General features: G+C 42.6%; 1 long non-coding RNA gene across 1 annotated transcript; it reads right to left on the bottom strand.

Annotated features, from left to right (window-relative positions):
- Positions 1-933: 933 nt before the first annotated feature.
- On the bottom strand, positions 934-13,218 carry LOC135492032 (uncharacterized). Its single transcript, XR_010448012.1, has 3 exons — positions 13,079-13,218; positions 12,734-12,797; positions 934-1,090 (listed from the first exon to the last, which is right to left on the bottom strand). It is a non-coding gene; the product is annotated as an uncharacterized LOC135492032 (long non-coding RNA).
- Between the last annotated feature and the right edge of the window lie 473 nt (positions 13,219-13,691).

The raw sequence follows: 13,691 nt of genomic DNA, 5'->3' as shown, positions 1-13,691 counted from the left end.
CAACAGATTCACCACCTCTTGGTGTCCTTTTATCGAAACACACCCTAACAGAGTTCTTCCCTGATCGTTGACATGTTCTATATCCGCCCCCGCTTTAATCAACAGATCCACTACCTCTTGGTGTCCTTTAATCGAGGCGATGATGATTGGAGTATCCCCGTCATTGTCTTTACATTCTATATTCGCCCCCGCTTTAATCAACAGATCCACCACCTCTTGTTGTCCTTTAATCGAGGCGATGATGATTGGAGTATTCCCATTATTGGCTTTACATTCTATATTCGCCCCCGTTTTAATCAACAGATTCACCACCTCTTGGTGTCCTTCTATCGAAACACACCCTAACGGAGTTCTTCCCTGATCGTTGACATGTTCTATATTCGCCCCCGCTTTAATCAACAGATTCACCACCTCTTGGTGTCCTTTAATCGAGGCGATGATGATTGGAGTATTCCCGGCATTGTTTTTACATTCTATATTCGCCCCCGCTTTAATCAACAGATCCACTACCTCTTGGTGTCCATTAATCGAGGCGATGATGATTGGAGTATTCCCGCCATTGTCTTTACATTCTATATTCGCCCCCGCTTTAATCAACAGATCAACCACCTCTTGGTGTCCTTCTATCGAAACACACCCTAACGGAGTTCTTCCCTGATCGTTGACATGTTCTATATTCGCCCCCGCTTTAATCAATAGATTCACCACCTCTTGGTGTCCTTTAATCGAGGTGCTGATGATTGGAGTATTCCCGGCATTGTTTTTACATTCTATATTCGCCCCCGCTTTAATCAATAGATCCACCACCTCTTGGTGTCCATTAGTCGAGGCGATGATGATTGGAGTATTCCCGGCATTGTTTTTACATTCTATATTCGCCCCCGCTTTAATCAACAGATCCACCACCTCCTGGTGTCCTTTAATCGAGGCGCTGAAGATTGGAGTAAACATGTTCTCTTGATCATCTTTGCAATTCACGTCTACTCCAGTCCAGAGAAGGAATCTGACTATCCAATAATAACCGAATGCTGCTGCATTGATCAGAGCAAGTTGGGGGCATGTGGCTGGCATTCTGGACAGATCTCAGGAGCTGGAAATCAAAACATTTAAACAATATAATGCGGTCCATTCTCGGAAGATGCAGAGTTGAAGCATCTTCATATGCAGAGAATTGAAATGACATAATATTTGGCACCTGCTAGGAGATAGTACCATAGCACTATATCAACAAGCACATGCGACTTTTATCACTTGATTGGACCGGTACTTCACCAGGCGATTACAAGTTGACCTGCAAACGCGCCGCGAAATCTTTATGTCGCAGAGAGCAAGATAAGAACCTCGATGAGGCCCAGTGCCAAATCTTTTGTAAAACGCTGTCTTGATGAACTAATTCACGCAGGAGCAGTGAGATGAGTTCAACCTCGAAAGAATCAAGGCTCATCAAATAACAAAAGCCCCCTATATTCAAAATTAGAACTGAGTGCTATCTCGCCAATAGCTTGTTAAACATTCAATGTTTGGTATTATATAATACATATAAATCAATGCTACGTTACAGTCGAGTGTGTCTGAATCAGTTATATGATACTGTTTTAACGGCAACCAATCGAATGAAGAACCTTAGGAATGATGGATTTTACAATGAAAAAATTAATAAACACGTCCCGAAGCCTCTTCATATCATTTACGTGATGGGCGTATATACCTGACGCCTCAATGCCAATGCTATCGCTTCCGTATACCAGGTCCGTAGGAGCTGGGCCTGGGAGGGCAGGTCGGGAAGAAAAACGGTACGGAACTCCGAAGTAAAATTCGAGCAACAACAGTGTTTTTCTACACTGAGAAGACACACAGAAATGCTCAGGTTGTTGCAGTCGCTCATCAATTGTTTCCTTTCCTTCCCAGTCTACTTCAGCAATCTCGGCATCTTCGTTTGTATCTCACATGCTTACAGGCCTTCCTTGATGGGCTTACTGGAAAAAACGGTATGGTTCTGCCTTGATTTCAGCGGAACATACCGTTGATATGTCGAGACCATTCATTATTCTTTTATCCAGTATCCGGTGTGCGCGGTTTTTAACTCGGAGTTTTGAACGGCCTGGTTGAAACCTAAGGCTGAAATAAGCTTCCGTTGATAAATGTTAGCAGTCTCGAGTTCCCCTCGGGTAGTTGATTACTGTAGAACGGAAAATTTTCGCGGTATAAAATGTTCGCGAATGCCGAAAGATGGACATTTTCGCGAATCAAAATATTTTACTAATGAAATTTAAATTGTCTACTTTGACACAGAGATCTTAGTGAATAGGCGCTGCAGTTTGGGTGGCTATATCAGAATACTCAAATCCACTGTCAGCAGGTGTCATTGTGTCGGGTAATTAGGCCTGCTCAATATAGCACACAAACATGGGTATTTATTACTAGTAATTATGCAATAATTCAGTGTTTTTCTACACTTTGTATAATCAGGAGAGAATTGATTTGTTTTCGACCCTAAATTCCTTCACGTCTTTCCAGGCTCTTGATAGTGAACAAAAGGTATTTTTCCTGATGTCATACAACCAAGGTGATACTGAAATCTGTAAATATGTTATCAACTTTATTACAACATGTCTCAATAAAAGAAAACACTAATACCAATACTAGGACAAATCGATTCTCAGCTGACTATCATTAATCATTATCATTGTCATATAATCATATCATCATACCAGAAGCCTACACTCGTAGCGACGCCCGCGACACCCCTAAAACACCCCCCAACAGACAAAATTTGAAGAGAATGGCCCCTTTAGCACCATAAAACATTTTAAACCACCGCAACAACTCAAATGAAAGCGATACAGGCATCAAAGAGAGCTAACAATTTTGAATATCTGAAATACGGTGCTGCCATCTGATGATAAAGTGTCAAACCAAAATTTCAATCCACTGCAGAATTCAAATGTCGTTAGAAATGGGCTCAGTATGTGTCAAAATGTTTATAACATTGCTGCAAATTACATGAGCGAAATTGATTTTTTTTAATTACGACCTCAAGAGGTGTAGGGGGGTTTCATTAATTACTCAAGAAAAATCAAAAATAAACCATTCTGCTCATGTAACTTGACCTATAGATACTGATTTTTGAAATAAAGAAATTAGGCTGGATCATATAAAAAATGAGTCGCGTCATGTCGCGACCCCCCAAAAACGGGTGGCGCCACCTATACAAATTTTGAGGGTCGAAAAATAAAGTCTTATTAACATACATCCCAGAAAAAATTACTTTACACCTAAACTATGCTGTTTAATGGCTATGATTTGTTAGTTCCATCCATGATCTTACCCCTTACTCCCCCTTAAAGCTGAACTGCGTGCACAAAACCAGAGCACCCCATGCGGCAATAGTAAGAAATTCAAACGACAGAAAGGCCCTTCTGAATACGGCCTGAAACATGATAGACCTCCAATGCTTCGATGGGCTTGATTGCACAAACCAGCAAGCCGTGGGGCGATGCGGACCTTCGCAGAGAATTCTGGAAGTAAAAAAACAAAAAGGTCCTCTCACCGGGACTCGAACTCGAGACCTCTGATTGTATTTGCCAACGCTCTTATCCTCAAGGCCACTGGACTGCTTGTAACACGCGTCGTTTTATACGCCTTTATAGAATGTGCAAACATTTGTGTGTTATTGTTGCGATCACCAACCTTGCAGCTTGCCTTAGGCAGCTGGCCCACCTCATTTACATGACCTGTCAATCACAATGTCATTCAGGTCACTTAACCAATCAATATCTACTTCTTCATAATGTCTAACCCAATCATCTTGTTGTATGCACTTTATATATTACTATGTTGTTTCACAATAAATGAGAGTTAGTAAGAATATCGAGCCTTCTATATCTATGTGTTGTATCTATCTAATAGCAAAGCCACGTGCTAGAAGGCCCCGGACTCTCCTTTCCCGAATACCCAATGTGGAAGTGAAGGTGCCCGTCTTACTTGACCCCACATTGTTGGTGCCGTGACCAGGATTGAAATACTGGAAGTGGATTACAACGTAACGCCACGGATTTACGATGGGTGACCGAACGCTAAAGAGACGGGACAACCAGAGGTCACAAACAACGAAACTATTTGTAAAGGCGGATACTATACTTGCCGAAGAAGAAACCTCGGACTTACGTCTGTTACAACAAACAATCAAGAACATTCAACAACGGGTTAAAACTATTGAAACTCTCGATGAGGACTTAGCTAACGCAGCTGCGAACGATGATGACTTCGATCGACTTCTTACTGAAGCCGATGACTATCAAATCGAGGTGAGCGAAAAACTTGCTACTTACGAACATTTTATAGAACAATGGGATCCGAAAACCGAACCGCTTACAATGGGTGCAGCAGCAGCAACACCAGAAAACAGATCGAACTTTACCAGGAAGGTAAACTTACCCAAATTGTCTTTGACACCTTTCACCGGCGATATCCTGAAGTGGCAGTCATTTAAGGACAGTTTTGACGCGGCAGTGGATCGAGACACAACTTTGGACAATGTTCAAAAATTCCAATATCTCAAAGCGCATTTGAAGGATGAAGCCGAACGTGTAGTGGAGGGCCTACCCCTCACTAATGACAACTACGCTCACGCCGTAGAACTCTTGACAAAGCGTTATGGACAGAAACAAAAAGTGTGTGCCGCCTACATGAAGGCCCTTTGGAAACTCGAGTGTCCATCGAGCACCCTTTCAAGTTTGACCCAATTTTATGATTCCATCAAATCATACACACGTGGATTAAACGTATCCCTGTGTATTCTGTAAGCAACATGGCCATAAATCTGGACATTGCACCACTCACTTCGAAACAAGAACGGAATGCAATCGTAAAACGGGCCAAACTCTGTACGAACTGTTTTTCTAAACGCCATACGAACTACGACTGTCAGTCAGTCTTCCGCTGCCGTGATTGTAGCGGAAAACACCACACTTCCCTCTGTCTGAGCCAGACCCAACAGGACAAGTCAAATCGCCACAAGGATAACAACAAGCGTCATGAGCAACCACGAACCAGCAACCCAGAAGACAAGCGAGGGAAACAACAACAACAGGAAACTCATCAGCTCTTCACTTCAAACGGAGATGGCCGTCACCCTGTTTTACTAAAAACTGCAGTGACGCAACTTTACGCCGGGAATTCTTCATTACGTGGAACAGTCCTTTTCGACGAAGGATCGCAGCGTACTTTCATAACGGAGAGTATCGCACGGAAACGCGATTTAAATCCGATTGGAAACGAAAATGTGTGTGTCAGTACCTTCGGCGCGAGTTCACCGGCAGGGGTACAGTCGCTTCCGATTGTTAATGTTGTCCTCCACGACCGGGATAATCCTGGGGAAATCACTGTACGCGCTCTTGTTGTGCCGCAAATCACTACGCCCATGCAGAATCTAGTGAATCCCGATGTTGCTAACTTGCCACACTTACGTAATCTAACGCTTGAACACCCGCCAACATAAATGGATACATTTGAAATCTCCCTACTCATAGGAGCCGATCATTATTGGAATATCGTTGGAAATCACATAGTTCGGGGCAAGGGCCCTATTGCTGTGTCATCCAAGCTTGGATATTTGCTATCGGGTCCAATCCCCACAGTTACCGCTTCAGTGTTTTCTACGAATGTCATGAACGCATCAGTCGCCACCCAACTTGAGAAATTCTGGGACATTGAAAGCATTGGAATAACGGACAAGACTACGACAAAGGGCATTACGTATGAGGATCACACCGAAACCCATTTGCGCAAGGAAGACAACCGTTATATCGCCAAGCTACCATGGAGAGAGGACCATCCGCCACTCCCAACAAACTACACGTACAACGTTTGCCGAGCCCGGACCAGAAACATGGTTCGCCGCTTAACGCCTGACCTGAGGAAAGTATATCATCGCATCATCCATGATCAAGTTGACAGAGGATTTGTTGATATTGTAAAAATCGCCTACACCCGGAGTTAAATGCCAGTGAAATAAATGAGGCGGAACTAAAATGGATCAGAGACACTCAAACATATTATGTACTACAGAGAGGAAATGAAGAATCTGAAAATGAAAGCAGAAAAACTGGGAACCCTTGCGCGTCAAATACGGCTCTTCATTGACAATGATGGCATTTTGAGAGTTGGTGGCCGACCCCATAATGCGCCCATGCAATACAGCATGAAGTTTCCCATCTTTTTTGTAATTGATAATTTTATTCACCAAAAACACAACTGTTACATGAAGTTCTACAGAATAAGTTTCCCATCTTGATTCCACCGAAAAGCCGACTCGCAACTCTTATCATTCTTGACTGCCACGCCCAAACAAACCACTCAGGACTACAATCCACAATCACTTATATTCGACACAGATATTGGATCTCACAGATCCGCGTCACTGTGAAAACTATTATGCGAACATGCGTCATATGTAAGGTCATCAATGGCAAACCATACAGAAAACCGATTCCTGCACCACTGCAATCGTTCCGTTTACTGGAAGCCCATCCATTTACGGTAACAGGCTTTGATTTCACTGGAGCCCTGTTCGTTAAGGATGGCTCAAGGGAGACAAAGGCATACATTTGCCTGTTCACGTGTGCTGTCACGCGCGCAATTCATCTAGAATTAGTGCTGGACATGTCGTCCGGAGATTCGTTGCCCGACGTTCGCTTCCAAGCAAAATGGTGTCGGATAATGGCTCTACTTATTTGGCAGCAGCAAATGAACTTGCAGAACTGTTTAAATCCCGTTCAGTCAAAAGGTACCTGGCAGACCGTCGAGTACACTGGATTAACATTCCCAAACGTGCTCCCTTGTGGGGTGGGTTTTGGGAGAGACTAATAGGACTAACAAAAACGTCACTCAAAAAAGTGCTTGGTCGGGCCTTTGTGTCAGTCGATGAACTCAATACACTGTTAATAGAAGTGGAAGCAGGCCTGAACGACCGCCCGCTGACATATATTTCTGAGGATGTTGATGTGTCACCACTCAGGCTGACACCATCCCACTTTCTGATGGGACATTCTATAACGGCACTGCCGTACGACGTGGATACGGATGAACATGATGATCCAACATTTGGCAAACCACAGGATTTACGAAACCGTGTATTCGTCTTGGAAAGATACAGACTGACTTCTGGAAAAGATGGACTTCAGAATATCTTTCCTCTCTGCGCGAAAATGACCGTATCAGTGGCAAAGGTATTACACATAATATCGTATCAGTTGGCGACGTTGTTCAGATTGAGAACTCTTCTGTCCCACGCACTAGATGGAATCTTCGGGTGATCACAAAGGTGTACCCCGGTCGCGACGGACTAATTAGATCTGTGGATTTAAAAACAAAATCTGGTCAACTGAACCGCCCGATCGCCAAACTGTACCCCCTGGAGGTGAACTCAACCATGTTCAATGCGCCAAATGACAACAAAACACCGATTAAAACCCCTGCCGGTCCAATTGCGCAAGACACTGACATTGATGCCCGCGATAATGCAAGGCCAAAGCGCAAATCTGCTCTCAAGGCTCAGAGCAAAATCAAAGACTGGGCAAATGACTTACTGCACACTTAATGTTGTGACGAACTGACACTCTAATTATGCGTTTCTTTTTGGAGAACTCTTGCGACTTTGTCGCATTTATAATCTTCATTCTTATAGACATTGGATTATATCATATTACATTGTTAAAAATCTCTCACTATTGCGTACACTACTTGAATTTGAATAATAGAATCTTTGGTCGTACTATCGTTAATATACTTATACATTTGACTTTGCTTTGAATTTCATTCGTTCACCATATTGTTGGTTTATCGAGTGAGACAAGTTGTACAACTTTGACTAAGGTCAAGTAATTATGAACGTACTTCGGTATAATCTTACTTCGGTGGTTTAGTTATCATTAGCAATCGAATTTAAATTTGACTCAAATATCTACGCATTCAATATTTGATGCATTTGCTTGTCTAATCTTGTGAACAGACTTGCAGATAATTGCACTTCCTGCTGCTTCCTGCTTCCTGCTTTGCATTAGCCATGTATTTCACTTGTTTGAATATTTAGACTAGGAACTTTAATCTGGTGACTTTCTTCAAACTGGTACTTCCGATTATGGTATTAAATCACACAACGCAATCTTTCAATTATTTCTCGGACAACTGACCGGATATCTTCAGAATTTCTTCGCACATAGGAAACGCTGTTTCCCCTTTGATCTTTAAAGTGCAAAGTAACCTTGTTTGTACTAGGACTTAGGATGGTGAATACTTTATTTGCTACATATGGAACTTGTTTACAATGCATGCTCGAGTTAATTAACTTGTTGAATGAATCCTTAGAAGTTGTAAACTTAGTACAGTGGAACCCCGGTAACACGACCACCCAAGGGACTATAGGTTTTCCCGCCAAAACATCGTCCTAGCAGATATGCTGTGTGTACATTGACATGCATTAATGACTACGCCACCGGGTGATTCGATAATTTTGTGTGTATATTACGAATAAAAAATCATTTTCTTGAGTGTTTTGCGTTTAATTTACAACTTATGTAAATGAGTAAATAAACTAACAAGCTAATTAGACCAAACATTACATTAAAACTTGAGTATGCTAATTAGAGCAAGCATGTAATTCACAATATCGGCAGCTGCCCTTCTTGATGTCAAGCTAATATTCCCGCTAACATTGAGAGAGGTGATGTGAGAAGATGTTGAGAATTCTTCCTGATGTCTTCCTGCTTTAACTTCAGCCAATTTGAACTGGTACTGATTAAATCATCTTTTTAAAAACGTATTTTATCAACATTACGACGTAGTAAGCATTCTTTACTTTGAGTATCGGTACTCTTACTAATCAACATAATTTATTTGTCCTAAAAACTACGTGCGCATTCCTCTTGACATAATTTAATACTGAATGATGAAAAACAAACCGTGAGTCGAAAAGAAAGTTTATTCTTCATTTTATTTGCGCTTATATTTGATCAAACTCACTTACACATCATTTATTTTCATATGGATTCCCATGTGTTCGAGGTGCTAATTATCAACACGGATTTGCGAGAAGGTGCCAATTGATACGATGCGGTCATGGTTGATTACGGCAATGGTCGCGTTAGCGGGGTTAATTTGCAGTTTGGGACCGACCAGCTGGTGGTCGCGGTCTGGGTACCGGGGTGGTCGTGTTAGCGAGGGCCAGTTAATGGGAATTAGAGAGAAAACCATTCGGGACCGGAGAATTTTGGTCGTGTTCGCGGGGTGGTCGCGTTACTGAGGTGGTCGCCGACCGGGGTTCCACTGTAATTGGATCCGTTTATTCACTCCCACTTAACATGGGTTCAACTTATTAGTGCATTTTTATCATTGTCTTGGATTGTCTTCATCCAGTTTATATGCTACTGTTCTGAGAATAACTTATGTTCACTTGACATTTCTCCCTTGGTTTATTATCTTATTATTAGTTTAAATCCTTCGAATTTATTCTTTCCCTTGGGAGAATGTTGCGATCACCAACCGTGCAGCTTGCCTGAGGCAGCTGGCCCACCTCATTTACATGACCTGTCAATCACAATGTCATTCAGGTCACTTAACCATACCCCAAGCAATGGGTTCATGGCAGACCGACAATTCATCCAATCATGTGAAGAGGGCGGACTTAAATTTAGTATGGGCCGTTCGTCGTAATCCATGTAGGTAGTCCCTGAAGTTAATGAACCCACCATAAAAAGGCGGAACTGGAGTATATCTAATATGAATGGCGATTATGCTTTATTTTTGAGAGATGAGCCAGAAATCTTTTCTCAAGTACATGTAATAGAAGAAGATACCTAGACAAAGGTGAACACGTAGACTCCGCATACATAATCACGCACAGCAAAGAAAAAATGACTTTCTTCCTGCAGTTGCCCACTGGAAGCCGCTCAAAGATGTTGAACAAAGATTACTGTGGGGTCAAGTACCCAGTCATGCCCGTGCATGGCTGAAGGCAATTTATTCTGATTTCTACAGGGTGTTTCCAAAAAAGTGAAGGGTGCAATTTAAGCGGGATCCACTGTCGCGATTTTGACTTGCGTAGGCGTCGCGCTTGCTTGCGATGGAACAAAATGATCGAAATGAACGGCTCAACGCTGCTGACGCCAGCTTATTTTAACTACCGCAAGCGCGACACAACGCCGTCGCAAGCGAAGTGACCGTGGATTCCCCGCTACACTCTCGGTCTGCCAGAGACCACTCAAAAAGCGAAAATGGCGTTCAGTTAGAGGATGCAGGTCTGTTTGAAATTCAATACGTATTTTAACTCACATTTTAGAACAAGTGAAAAGGACACCAACTTTGGACTGAGCGAACCTTTTCATTCTTTTGCAAGTTGTCACTGGCAAATTTAATCCAATCTTTAGTAACTTCTAAGTACAGTTTCTTATTCCTGTAGGCCCACATCTTCATAGTCAAGCAAATCGATGAATGCCATGCCATCTTCCTCTTCTTCGTCCAGTTGAGGAAGTGGTCCTCCTTCAATTTCGCCCATGCGGAGGGATGCTTCAAACCCGCTTTCGATCACTTGGGGGGTTACAGCCTCCCAGGCGTTACTGACAATGGTGACAACATCATTTAGTTCAATACGGTTGCATTGTCCTGCTGCGTTGGTATGCTGCGTTTTCCACGACTTCCACTCCTTACGTGCGTTGGACTTAAACAATTTCATAACTGCAACGTCTAGGGGCTAGACCAATGATGTACACCCTGCTGGTACAAAGTGCATGATTCCACCTAGCTCCGTTACTCGCATACCGAAGTCTTCAGACCGATGGACACTATAACGATCCAGTATCAAGATAACCTGCTCTGCTGGCTGCCTCTCTAGGTATGGTTGATAGACTTCCTCGATCCAGTGTTCGGCTGTCTCTTGTCTTACCCATCTTGTGGCAGATGATGTAACAACCACATTAGCTGGCAAATCTTGTGCTTGAAGGGCTGCTAGCTGTCGTACAAACCCACGACGCGGAAACGTTATGTGGGCTAGCATCTTATCACCACTGGCCGCAACGCAGAGTGTCACAGTGCACCCTAGTTTAACATTCGATCGTGACGTACGTATGTCAATGGAAGCAGCACCTTTTCGGTTACACGAGTGCATGGATCTAAAGTCAAAAAGAATGAAAGTTTCGTCCATGTTAAAAATAAATCGCATTGCGATGTTGAATTGATCAATAGTCCCAGTGACTTCATTGCGGAATACCTCAATTCGTATTGCAGCATCGGCTGGCAGGGTTGTAGTGTTTTTGTTCACTTTACGCAGGGTAATCTGTTTTCTCTTCATAAAAAGTTCAACCCATCCAGCCGAGGCTTGAAAATCATGTAAGATTGGTCTTTTTTCAACGATTTCATTTCGCCGGGCATCTGTCAGACCACCCCACCAGGCATGGAAGAATTCCAAAGCCTTTTCTTGCAAGTCCTGTACGGCGACGGGTAGGCGTTTTTCACGTTGCTGGAGAAACCATTCATGAAGCTCATTTTCAACTTGAGGCCAGCAACCGATATCTTTCGGTTTCACCCTTCTACTTCTTCCTTCATTCCCTTGTTGTCCTCGTTCCAAGCTTGGTAAGTCCCATTTACTGAACGTGTGGATCGATATTTTGTAGTGGTTCGCGTATTCCGTCATGCTGGCCACCGTCCCATTCAAAAGGGCTGTCTGAAAGTCCTCTAGGTACCGAATTTTCTCCGTGACGGAATAACTCCTTCTTCGCTTCGGAAGAGGTTCATCTGCGTTGTCCATGATGTCGGTATATGGCAGAAAAAGAGGCCAAGACTGGTTTATAAACTCACCGGGTTATGAAACATAGGCCTACTTAATTCAAAAGATGAAATCGATGTATCTGACACTTCTATTCCATGCATAATTTTATGTTGCCTTTTTGGAGTCAGACAAGTACAAACAAGGTTATAAATTCATTAGATTGATTGAATTGCCCTCTGAAAATAAAACCTCATTCACGCTTTCCAAATTTCCTTTCGTTCATTTTTTTCAGAAACACCCGTTGAAATCCAGTAATTGGCGTCAGTTTTCCCAGAAATCATTCAAGTAGTCATGTAATGTTTAATGCCCATATCCGCACGGCGCTAAGGACCTCTGACTGGCCATACATGCTTATGCACACAAAAGCTATAAATTACCATGATCTAGTTAGTACAGGAAGGGGTATGGCCTGAATATATGGAACCCACCATAAAAAGGCGAAACTAGAGTATTTGCTGGCAGCATTTCACAAGAAAGCCCCCCTAGCTCAGACGGTTAGGGCGTTCGTATTCTGAGCCCGAGTTCCCGGGTTCGAATCCCTGGAGAAGATTTTGATATTTTTCTCTTCAATAATTCTCCGAGACTGTCCGCATCGTCCTGTGGCTTGCTGGTTTGTGAAATCAAGCGCATCGAAGCATTACAGGTCTATCATGTTTCAGGCCGTATTCAGAAGGACCTTTCGATCGTTTGAATTTCTTACTATTGCCGCATGGGATGCTCTGGTTTTGTGCATGCAGTTCAGCTTGTTCAAACTCCGTACATCTGTACTTTGACATTAGGACAACCAATTGCATGAATATGACATAGTAGAAATGTATTCCTCAAAAGTTTCGGCCTCGAAAGTAATTGTTTGATTGGGAATAATACGTAAGGTTTTCTAATGGGTAAAGTAACCAGAACAATATTAAATACCTTCTGATCGTATTTGAGTCCTCGATCGTGCTCAAGGCAATCCGTATCGTTCCAGTGACAGCATCTGTGTAGGAGAAAGTAGTCTTATAGGTTTTTTGATTCAACCATGCGGAAAGATAGACACATTTTAATGTGTCTACCTTTCCGCAGTCCAGGTGCCTACTAGGTCACGCACCTGTATTAAACCAATCAGCACGAAAATAGTTCAGTTTGAGATCAATGCGTGGTCTCACCATACCAGTTGAATGGTATTTTCCATTTAAGACATAATTTTTCTTAAATTGAGAATAAGGTGTGTTTAAAATGAAGAAAATGATGAAGTTTCAGTCAAATTGGCTTACTTACGTGGTTTTGAGGCTCCATTCAACCCGTCGTGGTGAAAAAGCTGACTCACAGGTTAAAAGCCGTCAAAAATCACCTCCCTAACTTCAGACCCCCCAAACCCTGAAATTATCATGCATAAAGTGCAATGAAAATTTCATGGTTTGACAGGCTAGGATAGGTATATTTTGCCTCTGAAAGCGTTCCTCCCGGTGTACGTCTCGAAAAATGTTATGAGCATGTAGAAAGGTTTTAAAGGGAAAACGGCTAGAACCCGGGCGCCCGGTTTTGGTGCCGCAAACAAGAAGCGTCTACCGGCCGGGGAATCCCCTTTTTTACTATGCTACTTCCTTGTTCAATTGCAGCCAATCAGCGGCGCCGTTCTATCTGACCTAACCCTAAGATTCGTCCCCTGCAGATTCTAGTTCATTCGGCTTTTTGTCATATCCTCTAGATGGATTTGAGTTCTGAAAACGGCAAAAAACTCAGAAAATTGAGCTTTTTTCATGAACTTCAGTACATAAATAAAAAATACCCAACCAAATATCCCCTATAAAGCTTAGTATCAAGTAAAAAAAGAAGCGCCAGGCGAGAAGATATGTTCCATGTCTATAGCTATAATAGTTTTATTCTTTTC

This window comes from Lineus longissimus, chromosome 8 (genome assembly GCF_910592395.1).
Source record: "Lineus longissimus chromosome 8, tnLinLong1.2, whole genome shotgun sequence".
Classification (NCBI taxonomy): Eukaryota; Metazoa; Nemertea; class Pilidiophora; order Heteronemertea; family Lineidae; genus Lineus; species Lineus longissimus.
Note: the sequence above shows the minus strand (reverse complement) of the source record. Positions and strands in the feature narration are given on the sequence as shown.